At 36.6% G+C, this 11530-nt stretch overlaps 1 non-coding gene across 1 annotated transcript; it reads left to right on the forward strand.

Moving 5' to 3' along the window:
- The first annotated feature begins 11115 nt into the window (after positions 1-11115).
- On the forward strand, positions 11116-11222 carry LOC126015108 (U6 spliceosomal RNA). The gene has a single exon (XR_007498003.1). It is a non-coding gene; the product is annotated as a U6 spliceosomal RNA (small nuclear RNA).
- The last annotated feature ends 308 nt before the right edge of the window (positions 11223-11530 follow it).

The following is an 11530-nucleotide window of genomic DNA, read 5'->3' on the forward strand; positions in this document are numbered from 1 at the left end:
AAAATACAGGCTAAGACCTGAAAATAAATGGGGTTTTTATTTGTTTATTTTGGGAGGTAGTATCACTGCACAACAGGCTGGAAGGCACCAAGGAGACCTAGTCCAACCTACCCCCCTTGATTCAGCATTACGTTTTGATTTATTTTTTTTCAGTCCTGAACCTGGGCCATCATGCCAAAGGACTTGTAACATCTTGACTTCACCTCCTAATGGGCCAGAGGATTTTTTGAAGATGCCCACATGTAAAAGAAAAACAGAAGAAATGCATATTCATTTAAATACTGCTCAAGCAATCTGCAAGATGATTGTAAGTCAGAAGAGTAGGTGCAGTCTAAATTACATAAATGAGACAAGAACTTGGCAATGCCTCCTTCTTGGCAAGCTGTCATTCCAGGTTCCCACAAGGTCAAAATGGTAATTCATTTACTGAAATTACTTTTTTCTGCTGTCTGTAACCAAATAGTTACTTATCTTCAAGCAATAGCATGCCATTTTAGGTAAAACTGATATTTGAAAATCCAAGTTTACACATAGTTGAATTGTTACTATAACACTGGACTGTAACATTGCCTAAAATCCAAAATAGTTTATTATTTATAAAATGCAAAGATAGAAATTTTTGCAAAGTTCAGTGTGATGGTACAGGCCTGGCATGCATGAAGCCTCATGAACAATGATCAATGCCACAAGGTCTATTGAACAGTTCTGGAAACAGTACTGCAATCTCCATGGATCACCACTGGCCGGAGTATTCCTGGCCTATGTTTTACTAGAAGTGGACCTTAGTCCCCAGTTGTTGAGTGTTATTAAGTTTTTTAAATGCTTTTATGTCACTTTTCGTGGAATCTAGTACATTGCAAAGAACTGGTCATATCTTTAATAAAAACTTCCCACTATGTTCAGCAGATAATGTTGTACAAAATAAGTTTCAAAATTTGATTGGTAAGTTTCTGTGCTGCCAAGATAGATTGCTGATTTCTGGGGATGAATTTTCACTTCCTTTTAAATTGTAGTAATTAATAACAGGATGTTTCTTCCCCCCTCTGTTATTGACCCAAGCATAAATGCAGTCTTGAAAAATAGCCAAAACAGATCTACATGATGTCCTGAAATAAATTTTTGTTCTATGGAACCAATATAAACTTTATTCCAGATTTCTGGCAAAGCTTGTCTCGGTTGCCTTTCTCCAGCAAAGTGGGCCTACGCACACTGTAAAATAAACTCAGAGAATGTTCAGCAATCTGCTGGTGGAGGTGCTTGCTAAGTGAGCATCTCTCCCCTCCATCAGCTGAAATGTGATCATTTCTCTGTTCCCCTCTTTTTCAGTATCTCATGGGAAGCATACAAACTTGGCCTATTCTAAACTGTATATTTCTTAAAGCTTTACACTAACAAGACAAAGCCATCTTCACTGCATACCTATTAAATAAAACAAATAGCATTGAGGAAGTTGATATCACTGTTTACCTCTTTGTAAAGTGCATGCATTTATTCCATAAACATTTAACAAACACTCAGAAGTTAAGGCCCTCCCCCCCAAAAAAATTACCAACCAATTTGATATAGATAGAAAATTGGACATTCTCAAAGCGAAATGGATGAGTTCCTAGGAGAGAAGTTGATTTTATCTTGGGTCAGAAAATGAACTTTCCATATATTTACTTTCAAAAGAGATTGGACAGAGAATTTCACTGGATAGGTCTACAAATACTATGCCTTTCTTTTTATTCAAGCACAAAAGCTTTCAAATGAGGGCCTGATTAACAATGATACAAATCTGGTTGGTTGGTTGGTTAGTTTCTAAAATTGAGTGGATGACAAGTTACACAAGAAACATTTTTCCCTAAAAAGGAAAGATTTTATTTTATGCAGATGTGATTGCATCGGACAAATATTCTGATTCTTTGCCAAGTGCCCACCTTTTGTCATATAAGTTATATGCCAAAGGTAAGCTCGTGGTACATTTCCATCCTCTCTTTTGAGGATGAAAATGACAGCTATACCTAGCACAAGGCATTGCCATCTGTATGCATTAAACCAAGCCAATTTAAATTTTTAGAATAATAGGACTTTCTATAGCTTCAACACTAACAGCAAAAGGTGGGGGGGGTGGGGGGGTGAAATGAAGATCTTTGTTTAGATTCTGGAAGTGATTTTTTTCTCTCAAATAAACTATTAAGAAAATAGAAACTAGAATCACTATATTTACTCTATAAGCCCTTGTTTTTTTTTTTTAATTGAATTGGAATATATACTATACCAAAGGCATAATAAAAGGTCAGGTGGAGGAACTGTCAGTATTATTGCTAACGAGAACACTTTACTGTAGAGTAGGCTTCTGTGTGAAGAGTTGTGAATGTCAGAACATATCAAGGGAATCAGAAGCAGTCAGCAAATCCAACATGTTGTTAATCTGGGAAGTTGTGCTGTGTTTCCTATGGAAAGGCACAAGCAGAATCAATCAAATTGGGCTTTAATTAGGACATGAGTCAATCAGAAGATGAAATTCCAAAGCTAATTCTAGCACTGTCCCAAACAAAAACAAAAAGAAAGCTCAATTAGGCATTGTCTTCAGGTCCTCAGCTAAAATGGAAGCATCTGTCTAATTAGAAAAAGACATCATTCATCCAACACAAATTAGAGGACTTGTCCGTGGAGGTTGCATGCAAAATTACATGCGGATGGGTAAGAATTTCTATAACTTCCAATAATATGTTTACAGAATTGCACAGCTTTTGATGAAATTCTCATAGCATCCTGCTCAGAAGATTGGGTAGAGAGTTATCCTTATCTGTAAATGAACAAATGCTAAAGAATTTCCCTCCCCAATAACCTCTCTCGGAACAGCAAGAAAATGTATCATTTTTTTTTGAGTGAATGCACATTCAGCTTACTTTTTCTGTATTGACTATATGTTCCAGATTCATTTTTATTTGATTGGTCCAGATTAAAATTTAATTGGCTTTATATTTGACAAAAATAAGTCTTATAACAGTTGTCCTGAATTACAAAATGCAAAATAGAAAAATAAATAATGCAAGCACATTCATTCGAGGCTGTCGATTCAATGCTACATTCTCTACATTCTGTGTTTCAACCCAGATTGCATACCTATCGTTTTAAGTTACCAAGGAAATTATTGCACATGTGTCAATATAAAGCAACTTACTATTTGGCTTAGAGAGAATAAGATAACGTATAGTCAACCAGCATTTTAATGTAAGAAAATCCAGTGCATGTAGCTACACATTTGGCAGAAGTTCCTAACCTAAGAATATCTATTAAAGAACCCACCTGCGCATATGACTGTAGAGAGCACTCAACAGAGCTCACCTGTGTCTGATGAAACTGAAATGTCATCATCTGCCAATAGTATACCATGTAAAGATCATGTTTTGTTCACATAAAATTCAGTTTTTGTGTGCATTCTAAATTTTTAATGCAATATTTTACTTTCTCTACCAAAATATCATTCCCTGAATAATTTAAAGAGGCACAAAGTAATAGAATATTCTGAATTGTCTTTTTCAGTTCAAGTTGTACTCTTATATTAAAATATTAAGGATTTATGCCAATAAAACAACTATGTGTGTAGAAACATCTCTAATTGTCTTGTATTATAATGAATTTTCTTGTATTCATTATAAAAACATTTTCCTTATATGATGTAAAATCATGGTAACTTGTGTGAAGTTAAGTCCCAACCAAGAGAAGAATCCAGCATTTTTTTTTTTTTTTTGGTTTTTGGGCCACACCCGGTAATGCTCAGGGGTTACTCCTGGCTATGTGCTCAGAAGTTGCTCCTGGCTTGGGGGACCATATGGGACACCGGGGGATCGAACCGCGGTCCGTCCAAGGCTAGCGCAGGCAAGTCAGGCACCTTACCTTTAGCGCCACCGCCCGGCCCCAGAATCCAGCATTTCTTAAATTGAATGGTACCTACTTCCCACCCCATGAAAATCTTCCATACCATTTGTCTGTTGAAGGGCATCTTGGTTGTTTCCAGAGCCTGGCTATTGTGAATAGTGCTGCAATAAATATAGGTGTGAGGAAGGAGTTTTTGTACTGTATTCTTGTGTTCCTAGGGTATATCCCTAGGAGTGGAATAGCTGGGTCGAATGGAAGCTTAATTTCTAGATTTTGGAGGAATCTCCATATCGCTTTCCATAGAGGTTGGACTAGACGGCATTCCCAACAACATGGATAAGAATTCCTTTCTCTCCACATCCCTGCCAGCACTGATTGTTCTCATTCTTTGTGATGTGCGCCAATCTCTGTGATGTGAGGTGGTATCTCATCGTTCTTTTGATTTGCATCTCCCTGGTGATTAGTGACGAGGAGCATTTTTTCATGTGCCTTTTGGCCATTTGTATTTCTTTTTTTTATCAAAGCATCTGTTCATTTCTTCTACCCATCTTTTCATGGGATTAAATGCTTTTTTCTTCTAATGTTCTGTCAGTGCCCTGTATATTTTGGATATTAGCCCCTTATCTGAAAGGTGTTGGGTGAATAGTTACTTCCACTCGGTGGGTGACTCTTGTATCCTGGGCACTATTTATTTTGAGGTGCAGAAGCTTCTCAGTTTAATGTATTCCCATCTGTTGATCTCTGCTTCCACTTGTTTGGAAAGTGCAGTTTCCTCCTGGAAGATGCCTTTAGTCTCAATGTCATGGAGTGTTTTACTGACGTGTTGTTCTATATACCTTATGGTATCAGGTCTGATATCAAGGTCTTTAATCCATTTGGATTTTACCTTTATACATGATGTTAACAGGGGGGGGTCTATGTTCGCTTTTTTGCAAGTGGCTAACCAGTTCTGCCAGCATCACTTGTTGAAGAGGTTTTCCCTGCTCCACTTAGGATTTCTTGATCCTTTGTCAAAAATTAGTTAATTGTATGTCTGAAAGACAATGTCTGAGAACTCAAGCCTATTCCACTGATCTGAGGGTCTGTCTTTATTCCAATACCATGCTGTTTTGATAACTATTGCTTTGTAGTACATACACACAATGGAATATTATACAGCCGTCAGGAGAGATGAAGTCATGAAATTTTCCTATACATGGATGTACGTGGAATCTATCATGCTGAGTGAAATAAGTCAGAAGGAGAGAGAGAGAGAGAGACGCAGAATAGTCTCACTCATCTATGGGTTTAAGAAAAATAAAAGTCATTTTTGCAACAATCCTCAGAGACAATGAGAGGAGGGCTGGAACTTCCAGCTCACTTCATGAAGCTCACCACAAAGAGTGGTGAGTGCAATTATATAAATAACTACACAGAGAAGTACCACAATCATGTGAATGAATGAGGGAACTGGAAAGCCTGTCTGGAGTACAGGTGGGGGTGGGGTGGGACGGAGGGAGATTGGGGACATTGGTGGTAGGAATGTTGCTCTGGTTAAGGGGGTGTTCTTTACATGACTGAAACCTAATCACAATCATATATGTAATCAAGATGTTTAAATAAAGAAAAAAAAGTAAAAAAAAAGAATTTATATTCTAATATGAATAAGGTCTGATTATATAATGAATGTCACTGATAATAGTAGTGTAATAAAATTTTCAGAGAGTTAAGATTAAATGCTTTTACATAAAAGTTAAATATTAGGAGGTAAATATGAATATGGTAACTCAATAGAGGAAATTTGAAAATGTATATAAATTTTAAATCAACATATTGTACACTTAGATATTGTATACTTAGAGTTGTACTATATATTCTGTCAGTTATACCTTCTTAAAGCTGGAAAAACATTTAAAATAAAATTTTGCCACATCTGGTTTTGTTCAGGGACTTCTTGGTGCTCAGAATTTGCTTCTAGTGGTACCTGCAGTGTTGTGAACTTTTAAAACTTCTCACCAGAGCTATTCTGTTTGAGTTTGTTGTAATAGATTCCATCAACCATTTCTGTAACTAGCATAGATTTTTTTTCTGCCATAAATTTGCATGCAGCTTGGGCCTGGAGAGATAGCACAGCGGTGTTTGCCTTGCAAGCAGCCGATCCAGGACCAAAGGTGGTTGGTTCGAATCCCGGTGTCCCATATGGTCCCCCGGGCCCGCCAGGAGCTATTTCTGAGCAGACAGCCAGGAGTAACCCTGAGCACCGCCGGGTGTGGCCCAAAAACAAAAAAAAAACCAAACCAAACAAAAAAAATTTGCATGCAGCTCTTCTTAAGTAAGTTTGAAAATATGCAAATATTCTCAAATATATTATCTTTATATGTTTTGGTATAAAATCCTTTAAATGTCCTGTATTGAAATAAAAACATTATTAATGCCCCCCGCAGGAAAAAAAAAAAAGAAAATCTTCCATACCTATTTTCCAGTTGGCTTCACAAAATACAACCACAGTTCAGATACTTGGAGGATAAAATGTCCTTTCTCTAAGTTTTTTTGTTGTTTGTTTGTTTGTTTTGAAACTGTTATAGCACAAAAAGGAATTTCCTCCCCTAGGAAGAAAATTCACATTGCACTCTAAAAAGAAGGTAAAGCAAATGCATTCTTCCTTTTTTATGCTCTCCACACCTCCTCTTTTATCACTTGGTTTCTCTCTTGCTTTGAACTCCAAGACATACTTTAAATATACCAACATGGTCTAAACTTCCTTTCCTTTAATTTAGAAAGTGATTCAACCATTTCCTCTTCTAAAATGCAATTTAACAGAATCCTTCACTTTCATTGCCAAAGTTTCCATCTTTGCTCCTTAAATAAAGAAAAAAATCAACAAGAAAAAACCATTAGCCTTGAAATTTTTGTGTAGACTCTAGGTTTTTTGTTATGTTTAAAACATTGTATACCCACACTGAATAGTGAGTGTTAGGTGTTGATAGAGTCCACTGCAACTATACATACACCTCCTGCGACTGATTGCTCTGTCCTTTACAACACAATTCTCAGGCTACTCTCTGTTATCAGAGGTCAGTGATAACAAGTGGAAATATTCCACAGACACAGAATGCAGCTGTGTGTCATGGAAATCCCTGACCAAACTGATCAATGGCAAATAGTTAACCAGGTAGTCTTTCTGGGATTTAAGTTAGATATATAGAAAATGATAAATTGGGATTGATAATAGACCAGATTAAAGAGAAACAGAGACAGCATGATAAAGTATGGAGATTTCCAAAAAATCATAATCAGACCCCAATCTATCTATATTTTATGTCTTCAATACATGTAACCATCCATCCTAAGTCTATTGTTTAAATAGAAAAAGCCTAATAAAATGTATGCAACTCGTCCATTTTCTCCCCACATTTACATTTATTACCTTCTTTCCACATCTAGGAAGCCCAGGTTTTTTTTGCCAATGTTCTATAATCTTACAATCTTCCACACTACCCACCCACCCTACATACCCACACATCTGCTGTTTAGCACAGCATTTCCTTCACCAATCATGGAGGTTGTTAGAGACAACTTAAGGCAACAGTACTCTCCCATCTGTTGAACACATGAGAAATGCTAAGAAATACTAGTTACAAAAGTGTTGGCTGACTGAATGTTTGTGAGATTTAGTTAGGAAAGAAATGTATAAAATATAGAGGACAAGCAGTTTTTGAAGATGGCACCTAGCAATAAAATGAGACCAGAAAAAGTGAACATGTATTAACTAGATTCGGCTGGTAGTTTAAACAAGTGAAGATTCAGAGTTAAAAAATAAAAAGAGTATGAGTCAAATCATTCCTTGGAGGCCTCTGAAAGTTGAACTTGAAAGCTCAAATACCATTTGAGAAATAGGATACTTAAGAGAAAATAGTTTTACTTTAAGTAGTGACCACTTCTACCCTGTTGAGGTTTTTTGGGTAAAATTATTAAAAAAAAAAACACACAATATTTTTATATTTATTCCTGGCTTCTGATGTCTACCTGATAGTAGTAAATAGTACTGAGCTTTAAATTAACCTACAGTTTATTATCTGGACCATATTAACCATAGCACTGAGAGAAATGTTACTTGATTTGCTGTAACAGTACAGTTTAGTCTGTTTTGATATTGGGTAGAGTTTGTAATGAGTTCAACAAAAGAATAAAACTTACTTTCTAAATAGTAAAATTAATGCCATTTTGTCTTTTTAAGAGACACTTTTTGCAAATCCATTTCATTTGATTTGATTCTGAAAATTTTTTTCTCCTTTCCTCCTCTGCACTAGATGTATTTTTATGTAAAAGCTGATAAAGATATTTTTCAAAATCATTTTTATTGAGACCAATGTAAATGACAAATCTTTCACAGTTGTATTTAAGGTACAAAGTGACAGTGAATTAAAGTCAATCCCACTACCAATGTTGACATCCCTCCATCATAATTCCCAGCATGCATCTTATAGCTCCTCCCTTAGCTCCCTGGACTACTAGTGTAACAGGTCCCTTTTGTGTATAGCCTGTTGTAGTTTGGGTCTTTTGATTCTTTGTCATTGACTTTGGTTTGGGTATTTAGGTCTGACTATCTTTTAATTCCTCTCAATGCTCCTGAGACCACTTGGCCCCTGGGTTCTATTCATTTTTTTTTCTTAGTTTGTAGGAAGACACAGAAATATGAGGCAGATCAAGATGGTTCATGTTCTAAGGTTCTATATATTTTAAAAAAAAGAGCAGAGCCCCTGTCTAGAAGTTATAAATATAAACAAAATTAAAAGAAAAAATAAATATAAAAGTAATCAATTAATTAATTAAATTAATAAAAAGGAAGGGCAGATGTGGCAAGGTAGGGCTTTTTGTTGTTGTTATTGTTGTTGTTATTTTCATAGGCACAGTAAATATTGGGTAAATTAGAAAGGAAATTCCCCTACAGGTTATCTTCACCATTGAAGCATACTGTCATGAGACTGACTACCAGCTTCGGACATGTTAGTGATCAAATACCAAGGTCTTTCTTTATGGTGCCATGAAACGTTCTTTTCAGTCACAGACTCAAAACATTCTTTTCAGTCCTGGTTGTCAAAGTCAATCCTCTGTAATTAGAGACCTTGGTTTTTGCACAGATTCTAGGATGAAGCTTAGAATAGAGTCTTTCTTTATGGTCTCAGGAAAAGTTCTGCTCAGTTGTGGTTGTTGCAGTCAGTCTTTTGTAATTAGTGATCTTGGTTTTTGCACAGATCCTAGGATGGAGTGTCTTCTGATTTCATTTCACCATTAGGTGATGAGATAGGGCAACCTGCACTTAGATCAAGATTGTTGCTATTTCCTCATCATCAAGGTGTTCATATGAACCTACCCTAGCTCAAGTTGGTGCCAGAGCAATATTAGGGCATCCCCCCCTGTGGGGGGAGAGTTGATCCCTGGTGCTGGTTCAGGGAACTGTGCCAGTTCTAAGGTTGGGATGCAACCTTGAGGGTTGGACGGTCGATTTCCGATCACTTGAGGTCTAAGTCAAGGCCTCATGACAAATGTTCAGAGTGGAAGGTGCCCCCGTATTATAAAATTTATGGGTTTTTGGGGCCGGAGAGATAGTACAGCAGCGTTTGCCTTGCAAGCAGCCAACCCAGGACCTAAGGTAGTTGGTTCGAGTCCCGATGTCCCATTGGTCCCCCGTGCCTGCCAGGAGCTATTTCTGAGCAGATAGCCAGGAGTAATCCCTGAGCACTGCAGGGTGTGGCCCAAAAAACAAAAAAAAATTATGGGTTCTTATTCCTGTTAGATGAGAACTTGCTTTTATATATAAGATTGACTCCATTTAAGTGTGCCTATGCATAAAGGAATGATGCCATAATATATTATTGTTTCTTTGGGGGATAAAAATGACAAGCCATACAATCTTTGTGCCCTGGTTTTGAACTGAGCTCTCAATCCAAGCAAGACTTTTCTACTAGAATTTGTTACTAAGCAGAACCAAAACAAGCAAAAAAGAAAATAAAGCTGGGGGAGTTGGGGAATAGAAGAGCTACCTCTACATATGGAAATAAACACACTAAGAGCTATAACTATTAAGAAAATAAACATACAAAGAAAATATTGATATCTCCATTAAGTCTTTTGAGATAGTTTGAAGGGTGGGATAAGATCCAGGGCACATTTTTGTCCCACACCATGGTCTTATGAAGTCTTAGATATATTTTATAGTAATAAGGGATCAGGTAGTGTCCCCAAGCTGGCAACACATCTGGAGCTGAATCTGGTATTAAGCAAGAATCCACATTGAGGGGAGGTGGGAGGAAAAGGGCCACATTGAATGAGTCAGCTGGAACAGTGGCTGCAGTCTCATGATGGGGCGGGAGATGGAGGGGCTGAGAGGGTATCCTTTTGCTTTGGAGCCATTGGCAGCTTACTGGGACTGGGGGACGATCTCAGTTCCTGAGAAGTTAAGAACTGAAGGTAAAGAGGGTGAAATAGGGAGAGATAATGGATCAGGATTAAGGGGGTAAGAGGATAGAAGTTTTGTAAGATGATGAATGGGAGGAGGAGGAAAGAAGGAAGGAATATATACAATTTAGGCATGGATTATTTACAACACAGATTAGGCAAACATAGAGGAGTCCACTGCATACATACTCAGAACAACTTATAGACAGACATAGCTTATAGTTGAGGCCTGACTCATAGGAGATGGGTCAGAGTACTTAAAATAAATAATAAATAAATAAAATAACAATAAATATATGAAAAAAATTAATTTTAAAAAGAGGGCTGGGCAATGCATTGAAGGGGAAAGGTTTTCCAATTTTGAGGTACTTCATTAATGGCAAAGATAAACTTTTCTAAATAACGCTTTCAGGGTTAGATTGTGCATGGCGCATTTTAGGATAACCATATTTTCATGTCTAGAGTACTAAGCAATATGATAGTGAGTACTATAAGAGGAGTCTACTCTCTGTGGTATCATTCACCATGTTGGTATAGACATTTTAATGACTCAGCTCTAGTCTTTATTTTCTGTGTATTATCAAGAAACAGAGGACCAACTTGTAAATATAAGGCATCCCTTTATTTTTTTTCCAGCTACAAATAGCCCACTGCCAACTTCTTTCAAACAATTCATTGTCATTTAATTGACAAATACCAAAAGGAGTGTTGATTTAAAAATCTCATACTCCATAGAATGAAAATACTTGAATTCAAGGAAAAAATGGTAGGTTCTACATTTAAAAAATAAAATATAAAAAAAGAAAATAAGTGCTTGCTTCGGCAGCACATATACTAAAATTGGAACGATACAGAGAAGATTAGCATGGCCCCTACGCAAGGATGACATACAAATTCATGAAACGTTCCATATTTAAAAAAAAAGAAAATAAGAATTTAAATATACAGTTTCTAAAACACCAAATATTTATCATTTATATTTCATTTAAATAAAGATATTGGCACTGAAAAAAATTCTCATAAAGGAGAAAGCTATATAATAATATTTATTTTGTGATAGAAAATACCCCTTAAGGGCTGGAGAGATAGTGAAGTGATATAGAAATTTGCCTTATCTGACCTGAATCCATCCACATGGGTACAATCCCTAGAACCATATATGATCCCCAAAACACCAACAAAAGTTACTTTTGAGCATGGAGCCAGGACTAAACCTTAAGGAAAT

Source organism: Suncus etruscus, chromosome 7 (assembly GCF_024139225.1).
Source record: "Suncus etruscus isolate mSunEtr1 chromosome 7, mSunEtr1.pri.cur, whole genome shotgun sequence".
NCBI lineage: Eukaryota > Metazoa > Chordata > Mammalia > Eulipotyphla > Soricidae > Suncus > Suncus etruscus.